Source organism: Vulpes lagopus, chromosome 1 (assembly GCF_018345385.1).
Source record: "Vulpes lagopus strain Blue_001 chromosome 1, ASM1834538v1, whole genome shotgun sequence".
In the NCBI taxonomy this organism is placed as follows: domain Eukaryota; kingdom Metazoa; phylum Chordata; class Mammalia; order Carnivora; family Canidae; genus Vulpes; species Vulpes lagopus.
In genome coordinates, this window is record NC_054824.1 from 157080028 (window position 1) to 157099933 (window position 19906).

At 37.0% G+C, this 19906-nt stretch overlaps 1 protein-coding gene across 2 annotated transcripts in view; it reads right to left on the reverse strand.

The window, feature by feature from the left end:
- Positions 1-4491, reverse strand: part of CCDC181 (coiled-coil domain containing 181) — a 36429-nt gene extending 31938 nt beyond the window's left edge. For both annotated transcript variants that reach the window (XM_041756611.1, XM_041756534.1), the window contains exon 1: positions 4332-4491. The gene's annotated coding sequence lies outside the window, so the exon portion shown is untranslated. The remainder of the gene's footprint in view (positions 1-4331) is intronic.
- Positions 4492-19906: the final 15415 nt, after the last annotated feature.

Here is a 19906-nt window from a genome sequence, read left to right on the forward strand (position 1 = left end):
GCTCTTGAGGTATTTCCAGTATGGTACAGAATAAACAAAACCCATAAGTTTAAAATATAGATACGAACAAATTCAAAATGTATATAAATGGAATAAAGATATATATAAAGAACCATAGAGGAAGAATAAAAAAAGCAATCAACTCAGTCTAAAGTTGGAAATACCAAGGAAAGCTGAGACGGGCTTTGAATACTGAGTATAAGAGTTTATTAACTATTTCAGACAAAGAGAACAACATGAGAAAGGGCAAACAATCATGAAAGTGCATGGAATTGTCCAGAATGGCCTGAACAAAATGTGTTCCTGAAGAAGAATCTGGAAAAAGTGATAAGGGGTCAATCTAATGTCAGATTATTTGTTCACAAAAAAAAAGGTTGAGGGAAAATTATTTATGTAGATCTAATTGTCATAAAGCAGCCAAAGGTAGAAATACATAGCAATAATCTGTACATTTTCCACTATTAAACAAAAACAAAAAGATAAATGATTTCTAAATGTACATAGAATCTTATATTCAGTCTCAAAGGAACTATAGAAATCTCATCTTCAGGGTCCCTATTTGTATACCTGTTTCTATGCCTAGGAGCCTTCTCTTGCTCCCACAACAGAAATAAGTTGCCTAAAACCCTTCTTAGAGGCAGAAAGTACTAATGTCAAGAATACATTTTTTTTAAGATATAAAATGAGAGATATTTGTCTGAATTAATAAATTATCCACAAATTCTATTTTAACCTTTGGCTTCACTGTACTATCGGCAAACCTCTAACTACACTACCTAACCTGGTGCCAATTTTACTGTAGGGAGATATACATTATTTTCCTTGTACTGTTTGCCATCAAATAATAGTGAAAGTGGGCAGCCTGGGTGGCTCAGCGGTTTAGCACCGCCTTCAGCCCAGGGCGTGATCCTGGAGACCTGGGATCGAGTCCCATGTCAGGCTCCCTGCATGGAGCCTGCTTCTCCCTCTGCCTGTGTCTCTGCCTCTCTCTCTCTCCTCTCTGTGTTTCTCATGAATAAATAAATAAAATCTTTAAAAAAGATAATAGTCAAAGGATGTGGGGCAATATCTTTCCACTAGCTACGCAAACATTAGCGAAGGGAAGAGATGAGGTTTTTCAATACTGCATATGAAAACCATTTTAATGGGTTTTAGTGAACTATAAGTTTAAATGAATTAAAAGAATGACTGGGACATCCAAAGTGTAAATAAACTCCAAGCTAAGACTATGGGTGAGACATCTAGAAAGTGGGAAGCACCATATCAAGTTTAAATCACTACAGTTTAAAGATAAAAGCCAAGCTAGAACACAGTCAGAGGCTAGCAAACCAGGAGAAAGGGGGATAAAAGAGAAAGGAGGGAAGAAGGGAGGCAATGACAGTAAAATGCCTGGGAACCAAACTCTGAGGAATACCTGAAAATCCTGGGGCTATTATCTGAAAGAAGAGAAAACACAAGAGTCATGACAACTGCTTTATATTATTTAAATGGCTGCTCAGTAAAGGAGGACTGGACTTAAATACCTTCAAATAGTAAAACCAGTGTTAAGGGCTGGAAACTCAGGGACAAATTTTGGCAATTTATTTATTTTTTTAAAGATTTTATTTACTTATTCATGATACAGAGAGAGAGAGAGAGAGAGAGGCAGAGAGAGAGAGAGAGAGGCAGAGAGAGAGAGAGAGAGAGAGAGGCAGAGACAGGCAGAGGGAGAGAAGCAGGCTCCATGCAGGGAGCCTGACACAGGACTTGATCCCAGGACTCCAGGATCACACCCTGGGCCAAAGGCAGGCGCTGAACCGCTGAGCCACCCAGGGATCCCAGATTTTGGCAAATTAAAACAGAATTTACAGGGGTGCCTTGGTGGCTCAGCCAGTTAGGCATCTGCCTTAAGCTCTTAGGTTTTGATCTCAAGGTCCTGGGATAAATCCCAGAGTCAGGCTCCTTGAGTCGGCTCCTCCCTTTCCCTCTGCCTCTCCCCATGTTCATGCTTGCTTTCTCTCTCTCTCTCTCAAATAAATGAATAAAGTCTTTTTTTAAAATAAAAAATAAAACAGAATTTACATTTCAAACTTGTCATGAAATAAAGTGAGTTTTCTGTTTGAAGTGTTGCATTCTTTGCCAACAACAAAGAGCCTTAGAGCAAAACTGTTGAGCTAGATGACTCTTAATATTTTAAACTTTTTATGAGATGCAAATGAGCAAATAACTCATAAAAAGCAAGAGGATTTAAAAAGGAAATGCATAGGAGTATGATAAGCTTAATCTAAAATAAATGATCAGTGACTTAATAATTAAATCCAAGACTTAAAAAATTCTTGTTTGGTTCACTTAGATGTCATCTTTTCTCAGAATAATGCTTGGTATTGGTTCCCTTCCCCCTCCCAAGATAAAGTTAGTTCTATGTACATGAATGTTAATCTTTCAACCTTAATTATCCAACCAAATAATTATAACTATTTCCAATGTATTAGTTGGACTATAATTCCTTCTAGATATTTATTTCTTTTTAAACTAAGAATAAAAAATGGACTTTCTTAAAGAACTCAAAATAAGGTTTCAATAATTTGCAAAGGTTGAGAGCAATAATACTTTGAGGTAACCTAGAGAAACCAATCAATACTTCAAAGTGAGTTTATTTACGCCTGCCTAGCTGCAAGATAGGCTAAGTCACATCAACAATTATGTCTAACTATCTACTAACTAAAAGTAAGGGCACCATGGATAATGTAGAACAAACTAAAACTTGTTGTCATCCAAAATACTTACATAAATAATACTGTTTTTCAAAGTCACAAGTGTCTTAGGATAATTGGCTTTCTTTTCAGACCAGGGATCTTGGAATTTATAATTTTAAGATGTTTAGATTACATAATGAATTGTTAGAGTAAGATTTCTATGGAACTCTTCAGTGCTCTTTTAATTTTATAATAAACATACTTTTGAATTCTTAAATAAATACTTGCTGAGGGCTTTTGTTAGTTACGCCTTATTACTTACAAAGGATCTCACCCATGTGAAAACTCAAATTTAAAACTAAAAAGGCAGAATCAGCATAATAAATACAAACAAAATGACTACAAATTAAACATATTAGGTGTCATTAAATCGTGCTATTGTACCACAATTAAAAAGATAAAAAGTCACAGTTGAAGTGACTTTGAGAGTAAATGAAGATACATTAAATTTGTATTGCCTTCTTCTCCTGTACCTTCAAAAACCTCATGGTTGGTTGCCAAGTAAACAAAGAACATAAATCATAAACTCTTGTTACCAAGTCCCTTAAGCCTTTTTCAAATGCGTCACAGGATATCCAATCCCCTTCAGTTCTTTTAATCATTATCCCCAGGGTACTTGCCATATGGTACACAGTCATCACGCTAGAACAAAAATATATCCTACAGAAAACGAGTCACCTAACACTTATTCCGTGTGAGTTAAACGTATTTAAATTTCAATGTTTATCATCAGTAAAAATCTATGTAAGTGGCCTAGCTCAGAACCACCCTCTTAATAGGTTAACTGTTTTACGAAATTAATTTCTTCCTCCTGGGTGTCTGCTAAATCCCATGCGGGTTTCTAACTGCAGATCTTTTAGGGAGTCTGAGCCAAGTGCCAAGTCTGTGTATGTATACACTTTTGACAACTTTCTTTCAGATTCAGACATTTGAAAATAGTTTAATCTAATTCACTGACTCCAGTCTTACCTCATAGCCTTTTAAACATAGGCTTGTTTAAATCTAAGAGAGTTGAAAAAAAAAAAAAGTCACGGAGAATCTGTTTTAATACAAAGTATTTAAGCAAAAGCTAACTCCTAATTGCATCATGAGACCCATCTTGCCCATTCTTGCTGCATCCTTCCAAACCGAAGTCCCGAGAGGAAAAACATTTTGAAAACCATACTCCATCACAAAGTATGACAATAAATCATACGTTACGCACATTAGGGGATGAATTTGTATCCAGGGTCCCCAGGTACCATCAACTAAACGAAGCCTCTTCATGGAAGCTACCATTTAAGGGGGGGGGGGGGCTTTTTTCAACCAGGAATGAGAACTTTGAGAGGGGACAGAAAAGGGTATAAAAATGAGAGACGAAGCTCCACGTGGAGGGGTTTGCCCTCGTACAGAGCCAACCAAGGTACTGGCCGACTCCCCCCGCCCCCGGGCTCCGGGGAACCCGGACGTGGCACGCTCAGGCGCCAGCAGGAAGGCTCTTCCCTCTCCTCTAACCATCGATCCTCCCAGCTGTCCCAGACGCTGCACCCCGGTACCCTCTCCCACCATAAATATCTCCGCACCACCTTCCCTTCTCCCCCCCGTAGCCCCTCCTGCCTGTGTAAGATGCAGCGGCTGGGGTCACAGAGACGGCCGGGGGAGTTCTCTCCTCCTCTTTCTAAGCTCTGACAGCGAGGCGGGGGAGACCCCAGCACCTGCTCCCACGGCGGCGAGGACCCGCTGCCATAGCAACGGCGCGCCCCGCCTCCTCCATCCGGGCCTCTCTAGCTCGGGGGGCGGCGGCCCGGCGCAGGCGCAGACGGCGTCCTGAGAACGGCCCCTCCAGGCGCTCTCGCCGCTGCCCGCACGGGCCGCGTCGAGGCTGCGGTTTCCAAGGTGACGACCACGGAAGCCGCGCGGCGCCCACAAGTTTCGCTAGCGCGAGTCCCACCTGGCGAACGATCCCTTTCTTGGTTTTCAGTTTCTCGGTTGTAAATTGAGCTGTCTCTCGCCAAATACGGGATTTTTTTTTTTTTTAAGAACGATTTCTGGATTTATGTATTTCTGTATGTTATTTTCTTCGCCGTTAGCACCAGAGTCCTTTCCATTTGTTCGCTAGCGGGTAAGCCAATTGCAAATTAGTTACCAGATTGTTTACTCGAAGCTCCCTCCCCCCCCCCCGCCCCCCACACCACCGTGAATGGAACAAAAAAACAAACAAACAAACAAAAGAGGAATCCTGTTTTCACCCAAAAGAGTGGTCAGAGGATGTTTGCATCAGCTTTCAAGCATGTTAAAATGGTCATCTAAGATTTTCTTAAATGCCCCTTTAAGATCGCCTTTATCATAAAGGGGAAGCAAGATTAATTTTATAGTGCATTAACCAACGACAAGGCTTTAGAAACTGTCCATTCCCTGCCAGAAATAGACAACAACAACAACAATATATATATATATATATATATATATATATATATATATATATATATAGAAATGAAAGTATTTCCTCAGTACACTCCAGAATTTTCAGATTGTTTTTGTTTGTTCTTAGAATTTTTATCACGTGGTCCATTGGAAAGCATCTTCAAAGAGGGATCATGTAAAATTGAGGGAACCCTGGGTGGCTCAGCGGTTGAGTGTCTGCCTTGGGCTCAGGTCTTGATCCCCGAGGCCTGGGATCAAGTCCCACATCAGGCTCCCTGCGTGGAGCCTGCTTCTCCCCCTGCCTGGTGTCTCTCCCTCTCTCTCTCTGTGTGTCTCTCATGAATAAATAAATAAATAAAATATATTTTTTTAAAAAGTGTTCTCCAAACTGCAGAGTAAGCGAAGTTAAAAAATAAAAAGATATAAGGTTAAAATGGATTACAATTTTCAGTGCACTTTCTACCTGCAATGTATAACTTACAGTTCTGATGATTTAATGTTTCTTCTGCTACAGGACTTAGATCTTGGGCTAAATACCTGAAAAATGTAAAATATAAAATTATTGAGTGTTCAAGATCCAAGGAATTTTAGTTAAATCTTCTTTAATGAGTATGGAATTACTACTAAAGCTATTGTAACATGTAGGTTTCAGCACTCTTACAAATTTTTTACTACTGATCCTCCCAAATATTTGTAAATGTTTTTACAAATGTAATGGGCTGTAGCACCATTGTTCATAGTAACCAAAAAGTGGAAACAATCCAAATGTCCATCGAATGGTAAAAGCATAAATAAAGTGTGGTATATCCATACAATGGAATATTTTCAGCATAAAAAGGAATGAAGTACTGATAAATACTACAACAGAGATGAACTTTGAAAACCTAAACATTATATTAAGGGAAAGAAGCTAGAAACAAAATACCATGTATTATATGATTCCATTTATATGAAATAATGAGAAGCAGCAAATTTATAGATACAGAAAGTAGATTAGTGGTTGCCTGGGGATGAGGTTGGCCTGTTGTTGGGAAAGTGGGTGACTGACTGCTTAAGGGTGAATGGTAGGTATATGAATAATATACTAATGACAAAGGTACCCTCCCAAATATTACTGGAATAATGGGCAAACCATAACTAGAGAGTTGAAAATATTTTTTAAAAATGAGTTTCCAAGATTGATTAATATATAGATTCTGTCTCCTGTGCTTAACTAGCTGATAGAAGATATCAATTTCTTTTTTTTAGATTTCAATTTCTTAGTTGTCCCTTCTATAATACATAGTAACATTTGCCTTGATTATAAAAATTAAATGAGGTAATCTGTGTGCTTAGCACAGTGCTTGATTTTTGTAAAGGTGCCTATTATCCTTACATGTTATTTATTATCATTGCAATATTACATCCAAAAGGATGAAAGTAGGTTCTAAAATATCCTTAAATGTCCAAAACACAAATAAGAGAAACTTTAAGTTATGTGTGAAATTCTATTTGAAAAATCTCCCTACATCATTTTTTTTATTTTATAAAAGAAACAGATGTTAATATATAAATTTCAAAGAAATGTATGTTAAACATGACACTTAGAGAACACTTGTACCAGAATGAGATTTAAAAGTGTGATGGAGGGGCGCCTGGGTGGCTTTTGGTTTCAGCTCAAGTCATGATCTCAGGATTGTACAACTGAGTCCCTCATCAGGCTCTGTGCTCAGTACAGAGTCTGCTAGAGATTTTCTCGCAGTCCTTCTGCTTCTCCCTCCACTCATTCTCTCTCTAAATAAATAAATAACAACTTTAATTTTAAAGAGTGGGATTGGGACACCTGGGTACCTGGGTGGCTCAGCAGTAAAGCCCCTGCTTTCAGCTCAGGGCGTGATCCTGGAGTTCCTGGATCAAGTCTCACATCGGGCCCCCTGCATGGAGCCTGCTTCTCCCTCTGCCTGTATCTCTGCCTCTCTCTCTCTTACTCCTCTCTCGCTCTCACTCTCGCTCTGTGTGTGTGTGTCTCTCATAAATAAATAAAATCTTTTTTTTTTTTTTAAGTGGGATGGAAGGAGGCACCTAGCTAGCTCAGTCAGAAGGGCGTACAAATCTTGATCTTGGGGTCATGAGTTTTAGCCCCACATTAGATATAGGGATTACTAAAATAAATAAATAAATTTTAAGAAATAAAAGTGGCCTCCTGGGTGGCTCAGTAGGTTAGGTTTCTGACTCTTGATCTCTGTTCAGGTCTTAAGCTCAGATCTTGATCTCAGGGTCGTGGGTTTAAGCCCCACGTTGGGATCCACACTGCATGTGGAGCCTATTAAATAAATGAATAAATAAGATAAAGTGGGTGGATAGCTATAAACATTCAGAAACATATCACACTTAAATGGAAGTTAGAGTTCCAAGTACCACAACCACTTAGGATCCAGATGTACATAAAGCAAGCATAAAAAGCTCAAAAACAATAATAACAAGTTATTACAAAGTTTGTGAGCTAAGCCTAAGCCATTTGTAGGAGAGTCTATCAGAGTCCCTTACTTTCCTTTATTCTAATAAGCTTAGGGGTCTGAGTTCCCAGCCTGGAAATTACAATGTGACCATTTGAAAGGAAGGGAAAGAAAAGAGGTGGGCTTTTGAAAGCAGGTACACCGGCGCCAGAAAGAACTAGAGAGAGGTGGCTGACTGGCATGCAGGGAGAAAAATAAAAATAATTGAGAGCAGAGACTGCCTAGAATAAAACCAAAATCTTTGATCAACTTTTTTGAGGGTGAGCAAAGATAAACACTAAATGACAACATTGTACAATAATTATTCATTATCTGTGGTGATAAATCTGAGCTACTAAAAAAGATTTATTCTCTGTCATCTATTTAAGAAAGCAGAGAAATATTAGGTTTTCAGTAATTTTTCCTGTTGAGTTCCTTACTTATGGATCTGCCTGAGAGCTCAATAATTCCCAATCAATGCATGAAGGTGCTCACAGATTTAAAAAGGAGATAGACTTAAACAATGAGAACATAGTGAGACACACAAAGTGCAGATTTATCTAAAAAATGGAGCTCAATTAGAAGGGTAACAATAACAAGTCCTTTGCAAAAGTGTTGATATTTGAAGAATGAAAAGAATTGCACAAGGGCGGGACATTATACAGAGACATTAGCATTTGCAAGGGCATATTGCGAGGGCATAGGGGCATCAACTAGTTTATTCTGGGATCTTTATGTAATTCAGAGTTGCTGGTTTGACTCAAGATGAGGCATGGCATAAGATGAAATCTGTCCTTCATGGCCTATGGCAGCCTCTGAGATATTTTAGGCATATTGTGAAAACAACTGCAGGGTGATCTGTGAACAAGTGTCTCCATTAAAATTGATAGCATCCTTGGGAAAGTTAAGTGTATCATCATTTCTTCTAAACTATGAGTTCCTTAAAACAGACTGAATTTTAGATATTCCTGTATCCTAACAGAACTGGCATTTAAGTGTCTGGTAAATATTGATTTGATATAACCAAATAAATGAACTAATTTTATTGTAAATAACCTTAATCATGTAGTTTATATAATCAATTTTATAACTTCCTCCTAGTACTTTATCTGCTCAGAAGTTATTAAAGAAATTTGTGTTTTGACGATCAGGGTGGAGAGAAGAAAGAATTTCTAAAAAGGGAAATTTTATTTTTTATTTTTTAAAAGATTTTACTTATTTGAGAGAGATTGAGAGACACACACAGAGAGAGAGCACACAGGAGCAGAGGGAGGGGCAGAGGGAGAGAGAAAATCCTTGAGCAGACTCCCACTGAGCAAGAAGCCCAACACAGGGCTCAATCCCAGAGTCCCGAGATCATGACCTGAGCAGAAGGCAGACACACTTAACCGACTGAGCCACCCAGGTGCCCCTAAAATGGGTCATCTTAGGAAGTGCAGAACCTTAGTAAATCAGGACAATGAGAGGTATCATAAGACCATGAGAGCACAGAACTGGCATGTAAATGATGAAGAAATGATGGGAGAATGCTAATGACACATTTAACAATTTTATAGAGTTCAGCAGATCACTATACTCTCTTCCTCTCCATACATATATCACTTAAACAACCCCATTTACTATAGCACCAAAAAGAATAAAATATTTAAGAATAAAGTTACTGAGGCAGCGAGAGATCTGTATACTGAAAACTATGAGATACTGTTGGCAGAAATTGAAGAAAACACAAATGATGGAAATATCTCCCATATTCATGGATTGGAAGAATATTGCTAACATGTTCATACTACCCAAAAACAATCTACAGATTCAACATAATCCCTATCAAAATTCCAATAGGATTTTTCACAGAAAAAGAAAAAAATCCTAAAATATACACAAAACCACAAAAGACCCCAAATAACCAAAACAGCCTTGAGAAAGAACAAAGCTAAGGGCATCACACTTCCTGATCTCAAACTATATTGCAAAGCTATAGTAATTGAAACAATATGGTACTGGCACAAAAATAGACACATACATTGATGGAACAGAATAGAGAGCCCAGATATAAATCCATGCTACATGGGCAACCTATCTTTGACCATGATGCCAAAAATAAACAATTGGGAAAGGATTGTCTCTTCAATAAAAGGCTTTGGGTAAACTGGATATCCACATGCAAAAGAATAAAATTGTATCATCATCTTACATCATATATAAAAATTAATTTGGTATGGATTGAAAACTTAAGTGTAAGACTTAAAACTATAAAATTCCTGGAAGAAAACATAGTGGATGAGCTCTTTGAGATTGATCTTGACAATGATTTTTTGGATATAACACCAAAAGCATAGGCCATGCAAGCAGAAATTAGAAATTTGGGACCACATTAAACTAAAAACTTCTGCACAGCAAAGGAAACCATCAACAAAGTGAAAAGGCAACCTGTGGAATAGTTGAAAATATCTGCAAGCCACGTATCTGATAAGATGTTAATACCCAAAATATAAAAGGAAGTCATACAACTCAATAGCAAAACCAATAATCAATAATCCAATTTAAAAACGGGCAAAGGGCCTAGATAGACGTTATTCCAAAGAAGACATACAGTGGCCAATAGGTATATGAAAAGATACTCAACATTAGTTATCATCAATGCCGATCAAAACCACAATGATATATCCCCTCACATCTGTTATAATGGTTATTATCAAAAAGACAAGAGATAATAAGTGTTGTTTGAAGATGTGGAGAAAACGAAATCCTTGTACACTGTTGGTGGAAATGTAAACTGGTGCAGCCACTAGGAAAACAGTAAGAAGGCTCCTCAAAAAATTAAAATAGTACCACCATATAATCCAGTAAAACCATATATAGGAATATACCCAAAGGAAATGAAATCAGTATCTCAAAAGGTATCTGCACTCCTATGTTCACTGAAGTATTATTAATAATAGCCAAGACATGGAAACAATCTAAGAGTTCATCAGTGGATGAATGAATGAGGAAAATGTGATACATTTGTGACAACATGAATGAATCTGGAGGCTATTTTACTGAGTGAAATAAGCCAGACACAGAAAGACAAATTCTGTATGATCTCACTTATATGTGGAATCTAACAAAGTTGAACTCATGGAACCAGAAAGTAAAACAGTGACTGCTTGGGGCTAGAGGGTGAGGGGGAAATGGGGAAATACTGGTGAAAGGGCAGAAACTTTCAGTTATAAGATAAATAAGTTTTTGGGATCTGTGTGACATGAAAACTGTAGTTAATAATACTGTATTATATACTTGAGATTTGCTAAGAGAGTACATTTTAGGTCTTATCACCAAAATATCTATATGAGGTTATGGATGTGTTATATATATATATATATATATATATATATATATAGAGAGAGAGAGAGAGAGAGAGAGAGAGAGAGAGATATTCATCATAGATATATATTCATCATAGATATATCTGTATATATTCATCATATATATTCATCACATTATACACCAAAACAAATCATGTCATGCAACAATTTTTATCAGTTATAACTCTACACAGCTAGAAAAAGAAGTAAAATTCCTCCCTCTCCCCTCTGATGTAAGTGTTCTCACTCTGTAGATGACAGCACAAGAGAAGAAAATTAAGGAAATGCAAGAACAGGATGATTTAGGAAGAGCCAGGTAAATAAAGAAAAGAAGTTGCTTGCTATCCAGGGCTCTTCACTTAAATGTGCTTTATGCTTCTTAAAGTCTGAAAATGTTAAATATCAATTTTAGTGATGGCCAGCAGAAATGTGTTAGGAATTTGTGACTCATTAAAGACTATGGGATTCTACAGGAGCACCTGGGTGACTCAGATGGTTAAGTGTCTGCCTTTGGCTCTGGTCACGATCTCTAGGTCCTGGGATAGAGACCCATGTCAGGCTCCGGGCTCAGGGAGGAGTCTGCTTCTCACTCTCCCTCTGCGTTTTCTCCCTGCTCAGGCTGTCTCTCTCTGTCTCAAATGAATAAATAAAATATTTTTTAAAAAAGACAATGGGATTCTATAAGTATAGGATCACTGCATATGTGACTAGTGCCACATGTTTTCCCTCTTCATTTTTAATTTAATATAGTTATAAGTTTACATTTTAAATGTACATTCTGAAAAAGATCCTGGAAATGGGTAACACTGCTCCAGTTTTCTGTGCTTGGTCATTATATGATGCATAGATGTAAGTAAGTGCACACTGTAGACAAGAGAGTAGCATCAACTCAAGTAACTGTCTTTAAATAAATGAACATTTTGAAGGAAGGCTTTGACTTTGACAAGCCAATATTGAACTTAAGTAGCCAAAGAGAAGAGATTAAATAAGTGTGAAGAATGTTAAGAATTAAATAAGTGTGAAGAATTAATATAGGAGACATGACCATACATGTCTCCTATAAAACTGTTCCAAGTAATATACTTTACAGACAATATTCAGATTCTGTGTAGTCACAATATTTTAAATCATTCAACAAATAATTTTTGAGCACCTCTGTGCCAGGCCTTGTTCTAGATACTTGGAATATATCAATGAACTATTACATTCCCTCTTTCATTGTTGATATTGGTCATTTGTATCTTTTCTCTTTTTTCTTAGTTAGCCTGGCTAGAGATTTATTGATTTTACTGATTTATTTAAGAAATAAGTCTAGATTTCATTACTTTTCTCTATTCCTTTCCTGTTTTCAATTTCATTTATTTCTGTTCTAATTTTTATTATTTATTTTTTTCTGATTGCTTGAGGTTTAAAATTGCCCTTTGGTTTCCTAAAGTGGAAGCTTAGATTATTGATTTTAGATCTTCTTTTCTAATGCATGTATTTAATGTTATGAATTTCCCTCTAAATAACTTTTGCTCATCCCATGAATTTTGATAAGCTGTATTTTCATTTATTTCAAAATATTTTCACATTTCTCTTGAGATTTCTTCTTTGACACATGTTATTTTCAATCTCCAAATTTCTAGAGGTTTTATAGTTATCTTTCAGTTATTTATTTTTAGTTTCATTGTATTGTAGTCTGAAATATAATTTGTATGATTTCTATACTTTCAAATTTGTAAAGATGTGTTTTATAGTCCATAATGTGACCTATTTTGGTGTTTGTTTATTCAAGTTTGAAAAGAATGTGTATTCTGCTGTTACTGGATGGAACAGTTTATAAATGTCAACTAGATTAAGTTAATTGACAATTTTTTTCAGGTTGATTGTATCCTTACTGAGTTTCTGCTGTACTACTGACTAAGAGTATACTAAGGTCTTTAACTATAATAGTGTATTTCTCTGTTTCTCCTTTTAGTTCTCAGTTTTTGTCTCATGTATTTTAATACTCTATGTTAAGTGAATACATATTAAGAATTGTTGTCTTCTTGGAAAATGGACTCCTTTATCATTATAATACCTTCATCTCTGATAGTCGTCCTCTTTCTGATTCTTCTTTAAAATCATATTTCTACTTCAGCTTTCTTTTAATGAGTTTCAGCGTATCTTTCTCTAACTTTTGTTTTTAATCTATATGTGGGTTTTTAAAATTATTTATTTATTTTAGAGAGAAAATATTAACGGGAGGAAGGGAGAGGAAGAGAGAGTAAAGGGGGCGAGAGAAGCAGACTCCCTGCCAAGCACAGAGCCCAATCAATGCGGGGCTGGATCTCATGACTCTGAGATCGTGACGTAAACCAAAATCAAGAGTCCAGTGCTCAACCTCTTGAGCCATGCAAGCATCCCTAATCTGTGTGTGTTTTTATATTTAAAGTGGTTTCTTATAAATGACATATGGTTGGGTCTTGTTTTTTATTCACTCTGATAATCTCTGTACTTTGTTATATTTAGACCACTCCTATTTAAAGTGGCTATTGGGACGCCTGGGTGGCTCAGCAGTTGAGCATCTGCCTTGGCTCAGGGTGTGATCCCGGATTCAGGGATTGTGTCCCACATCGGGCTCCCTGCGAGGAGCCTGCTTCTCCCTCTGCCTATGTCTCGGTCTGTCTTTCATGAATAAATAAATAAAATCTTAAAAAAAAATAAAGTGACTATTGATATAATTAGATTAATATCTACCATTTTTTAAAAAATATATATATATTTTTAATTTTTATTTATTTATGATAGTCACACACAGAGAGAGAGAGAGAGAGAGGCAGAGACACAGGCAGAGGGAGAAGCAGGCTCCATGCACCGGGAGCCCGACGTGGGATTCAATCCCGGGTCTCCAGGATCGCGCCCTGGGCCAAAGGCAGGCGCCAAACCACTGCGCCACCCAGGGTTCCCTCTACCATGTTTTTAGCTATTTTCAATCCATTGCATTTATTCTTCTTTACTTTTTTCTCCTTTTTCTGCCTTTTCTGATTTTAATTAATAATTTTATATTACCTATTTTATCTCCTCTCAGGATAGCAGTCATATTTCTTTAATAAAAAATGTTAGTGGTTTCCCTAGAGTTTACAATGTACATTTTTAACTAATGTAAGCTGATTTCATGTAGTATAGGTACCTTATAATACAGTATTCCTGGTTCTTTCCTCCTGACCTTTCTGACATTACTTTCATTCATTTCACTTATCCATATATGTAATCACCCAATATATTGTTACTATTATTATCTCATACAGTCTAAAGTTTAGTTTTTAATAAATTAAGAATAAGAACAAAAGATTATGTTTTAATTTCATTTATTCCTTCTCTGACATTCTTCCCTTATGTAAATATGAGTTTCTGAACTGTATCATTTTCCTTCTCCCTGAAGAACTTCTTTTAACATTTCTTGCAGGGCAGAACATTAAAACATTTCTTGTTTGCAGTGAAATCTCTCATGTTTTCTTTTTCTTTTTTCTTTTCTTTTCTTTTTCCTTCTTTCTTTTTCTTTTTTTTAGGTTTTCTTTTTCTGAGAAAATCTTTATCCTTCACTTGTGATGGATAATTTTACTGAATATAGAATTCTAGGTGGGTTTTTTCTGTCAATATTTTAAACATTTCACTCCACCCTCCTCTTGTTTGCATGGTTTCTGACAAGAGTCTGATGTAATTCTTCTTCTTGTTCCTCTATAGGTCAGTTCTTCCCAACTGGCTTCTTTCAAGATTTTAAAATGTGTTTTTGGTTTTCTGGAGCTTTCAATATGACATGACTAGATAGAGGTTTTTTTTAAAGATTTTATTCAGGAGAGACATAGAGCAAGGCAGAGACACAGGCAGAGGGAGAAGCAGGCTCCCTGCAGGAAGCCCAATGCAGGACTCCATCCCAGGATCCTGGGATCACGACCGGAGCCAAAGGCAGATGCTCAGCTGCTGAGCCACCCAAGTACCCAAGAGAATTTTTTGATATTTATCCTCCTTGATATTCTCTAAATTTTCTGGATCTGTGGTTTGCTGTCAGTCATTAATTTTAGAAAGTTCTTGGGACATTGTTACTTTAAATATTCCTTCTGTCCCATCGTTTCCCTCTTTTCCTTTTGGTATTGCAGTTATACCTTTTGTCGCACAGTTCTTGAATGTTCTGTTCTTCTTTTAATTCTTTTTTCTTTTTGCATTTCATTTTCGGTGGTTTCCATTGACTGATATTCAAGATTACTGGTTCTTTCTTCTGCCACGTCAAGTGTCCTGATGATCCCGTCAAAGGCGGTCTTCATTTCTGTTATAGTACTTTTGACTTCTGGCATTTCCCTTTGATTATTTCTTAGAGTTTCCATATTTCATAGACTGTTCAGGTATGTTGTCCTAAACTTTCTACAAGAGCTCTTAAACATATCGATTGTAGTTAAATTCCCATCCTGATAATTCTAATATTTGTGTTTATCTGGCTTTCGTTGTGCTGCTTTGTCTCTTTCGACCATGTTTTTTCTTGTCTTTTAGGATGACTTGTATATTTTTGTTGTTGTTGTTGTTGAAAGCTGGATATGGTGTATCATGAGGTAAATAGGACTTTAGTGTGAGACTTTATATTAATCTGGTTAGGAGATGGGCTGTGTTTAGTATTTTCTGTAGCTGCAGGTGCCATAGGGTTCAAATTCCTCCAGTGTTCCTCCTTTTCTCTCTCCAGACTTTGGGCTTCCATAAGAACTCATTTGCAGAGAGACTGTCATACCACTTCTTTAGCTGTAATTCAGTGTTATATTATACTAGAGACCTATTGGTAATTGGTATGGTGGTAAGGTATGGAAGAAGAAAATCATTGTATAATCTTATGATTAAACTCAATCTTTTAGTAGGCCTGTGTTTGTTAGCCTCCTACTCCATTGTATTTAGGTGAGAAAGAAAGCCTAGAGGAAGCTGGAGTTGAGGAAATTCACTGCCCCCACACAAGATAAGGCTCTGTTACTGTGTTTCCCTGAAGACTAGGCCTTTGTTTTGGAAAAGGCTTTAGGCATATTTCACAGTGGGCACTTTCCTTCTCTATCTACAGAACTTTTCCATCTTCCCACACTGAAACTTAGTAATTCATTAAACATTAACTCCGTATTTTCCCTTCTCTTCAGCCCCTGGCAATCACCATTCTACTTTCTGACAATAAGTAGTCTTTTGTAACTGGTCCCTATCACTTAGCATAATGTTTTTGAAGTTCATCTATTGTGTAGTATGCATAAGTATTTCATTCCTTTTGCTGTGTTGTTAGAGAGAGTGATTGATCTCACCACTCTGAGATCATGACCTGAGTCGAAATCAAGAGTTGGACACTTAACCAACTGAGCCACCCAGGTGCCCCTATTTATGCACCCAGTTGATGAAACATTTGTGTTGTTTCTGCTTTTGACTGTCATAGTTAATGTTGCTATGCAAATCTTTGTTCAAGTCTTTGTGTGGACATGTTTTCATTTTTCTTGGTTAGATTTCTAAGTGGAATTGTTGAGTTTTATGTAATTTTTAAGAAACTGCCAATCTGTTTTCAAAAGTGGCTGTGCTGTGTTGCATTTCTACCAGTAACATGTGAGAATTCCAATCCATTTACATCCTTGCCAGTACTTGGTATTTTCTGCTTTTTTAAATTATAACTTCCTCGAGGGTGTATAGTGCTATCTCATTTGGTATTAATTTTCATTTTCCTAGTGACTAATGATGTTAGGCAGTTTTCGTACATCTATTAACCATTAGTATGTCCTTTTTGGTGAAATGTCTATTCAAGTATTTGTCCCATTTTTAAATCGGGCTATTTGTTTTATTATTGAGTTGTAAGGATTTCTTATGTATTCTAGGTACAAGTCTTTTATCAAGTATGTGATTTATAAATATTTTTTCCCACTCTGTGGCTTCTGTAATCTCACTTTTGGTTCTAGGCTTTTCCTCTGTTTTTCTTCATTAATCCACCCACAAGCTTAGCCTTCAGATGGTTTGTAAATCATCATTACCTCTGACCTAATAAGGAGATTTTCTTTTTTTTAAATTAATTTATTTATTTATGATAGAGAGAGAGAGAGGCAGAGACACAGGAGGAGGGAGAAGCAGGCTCCATGCTGGGAGCCTGATGTGGGACTCGATCCCGGGACCCCAGGATCGCGCCCTGGGCCAAAGGCAGGCGCCAAGCCACTGAGCCACCCAGGGATCCCCTAATAAGGAAAACTTCAAGGGAGAATTGAACTCCAGCAACTCCTACCTCTAGAGGCAATCTCCGTAGCCCTTCTTATAGCGGGTACCTGTTACAACCTGATGCAGGGTTCTTTTTTTTTTTTTTTTTTTAATTTATTTGTTTATGATAGTCACACACACACACACACACAGAGAGAGAGAGAGAGAGAGAGAGAGAGAGAGAGAGGCAGAGACACAGGCAGAGGGAGAAGCAGGCTCCATGCACCAGGAGCCCGACGTGGGATTCGATCCCGAGTCTCCAGGATCGCGCCCTGGGCCAAAGGCAGGCGCCAAACTGCTGAGCCACCCAGGGATCCCCTGATGCAGGGTTCTTTTCTAAAATGTTGATATTTGTACATATAAGACAATTAAGTAGACTATGAAACCAAGCCAGCAGTGATGGGTTGGCATATATTAAGAGGCACTTAAACTAATCTTGATGAATAAGTTGAATATCAGAGGCAGACAGCATTCTAGGCATAGGGACTAGTATGTACAAATTTATAGAAGCTGAGGCTGTTAGAGAATGTCAGCAGCGCAAGATGTGTTCTAGAATAGTGTGGGATGTATAGTGAAACAAACCTGGAAAATCAGGTAGAGCAGAGATGTAAAGAACCTTCAATACCATCCTTTAGAGGTCTGTTGATCATCTCAGTGGTCCCAACATTACTAGGTCACCTGAGGGAATGGTTCTCAAACTTTTGTATCATCCAACAATCACTACTTTATGAAAATATTTCAATCTTCCTCTTAATACTAATCAAATTCTAATTTTTAGGAAGATGTTAATGAGTTCATAGGTACTATATTTGTTATTTATGATTAATTTGAAAGGCATTACATATGCAACATAGTGTGGCTGATAGTACATTTGTAACTGTGTATTTATTTTTACAAGATATTCTCAAAATAGAGTAATGGAAATTTTTGAATGGAATTTTTGAATGGAAATTTTTGAGTGGAATTTTTGTATGATAGATAATTTGTCAGATTGTCTATGAAGTGGGCTCACTTTTTAAGACATTGATGGTCTTCTCTTCCCATATTTTGTTCAAGAACATTTCAGATGTATCATTACATCTCTATTAGATTTGCATTAGCTAGTTACATCTTATATTCATGATGTCTTATAAATCATTGTTTTAAAAGGTAGCCTACTTTGAGACTTTGTATAGGTATATTTCTGGTTTTGTTTTTTTGTTTTGTTTTATTTGTTTGTTTGTTTGTTTTTGAGGAAAGAGGGAACTCCTGCTAGTGATAGAAGTAGTAGTATGATCCTCCTCTCTTATGATGCTGGGCAGTGGTATTGATGCAGCTCCCCATCAGCCATGCAGTCACCAGGGTAAACAACCAATACACTTACTCATTCTGTACCCACACAACCACTCTATTTCTCGCTTTCAGTTTGGTATTCAATAAATCACATGAAATAGCTGACACTTTATTATAAAACAGGCTTTGTGTTAGATTATTTTGCCCAACTGCAGGCTAATGTAAGTGTTCTGAGCATGTTTAAGGTAGGTTACTTTCAGCTATAATGTTTAGTGGGTTAGGTGTATTAAATGTATTTTCGACTTACAATATTTTCAGCTTATGATGGGTTTATTGGGATGTAACCCAATCAATTGTTGAAGAGTATAAATTTGAGAGTGCTTAGTGTGTACATGGTTTATAAAGCCATGGGACTTGGTGAATACACACAGGGAAGGAATGTTCAGTGAGGCAGGAAAAAAGAAGATCAGAGAAGTAAGCCTCAGGGTGTTCCAACATGTAGCTGTCAGGAAGAAGAGGATGGACCACAAACAAGACCCAGGGGTGACTAGTGAGATACAGAGAAGCCAGAGGGAGTTGGAGTCTACTGTGTCACATGCGGCTGACAGGTCCGATACAATGAGGTTCGAGAGCCACTGTTTTAACAGCAGTTAGGAGGAATGCTGGGATCCAAAACAAAGTGAGGAGAGTGAGAAGAGACAGAAGTTGTGATAGCAAGGAGCTTTGCTCTACAGGAAAGGGAGAAATGGGATATAGAAGTTCAAGCAGAAGAGGATTTGTCATGAATCTAAATGAAGCTCACATTTCAGGGCTTCTTATCTGCACAGACTCCTTCTTTGGCCCACGGAGGGGCCCCAATAATGTGTTTATGTGGAAAGATGGTTTTATAAAATTTCCAAAATAGAATGTTTTAATGACAATAACCCAGTGTGTCCTTCTATTCCAACTTCCCTCCACTGTTCTCTGCCTTTAGTTAGCTGTAGACACTACTGGAATTTGACTAAAGGAGAGTTAAAAATACATTTAATTTGGGTTAATATTTCATCTTAATTCTGAACAACAAAGAATATTTTCAAGTATAATAAAAATAATTACGCTGAATTGAGAATCATTTTCCTTTTTCTCTGGCACTTAAATCTGGAAGACCTTGAGGGAAAGAAAATAAAATTACCTGTCCAAGTCTAGAGTACTATGAAACAGAAGTGCCAAGAATTGTGGCAAATTTCTAGTCCCTAAGTTATAAACCAATGCGGTTATTCTTGGCTATAGTTTAGATGTGTTTATATTTTAATATTTTGAAGATTATGTACTCATGTGAAGCAAAATACATTTGAGAAAGAATGGAGGAGTTTTAAAAAATGAAATGCAATGAGATACTAGGGAACATGACTTAGCAAAATACTTATCCTTTACAGTAGATGCCTACTCTATCCCACAACCAAACCTCTTTAGTAAACATAGT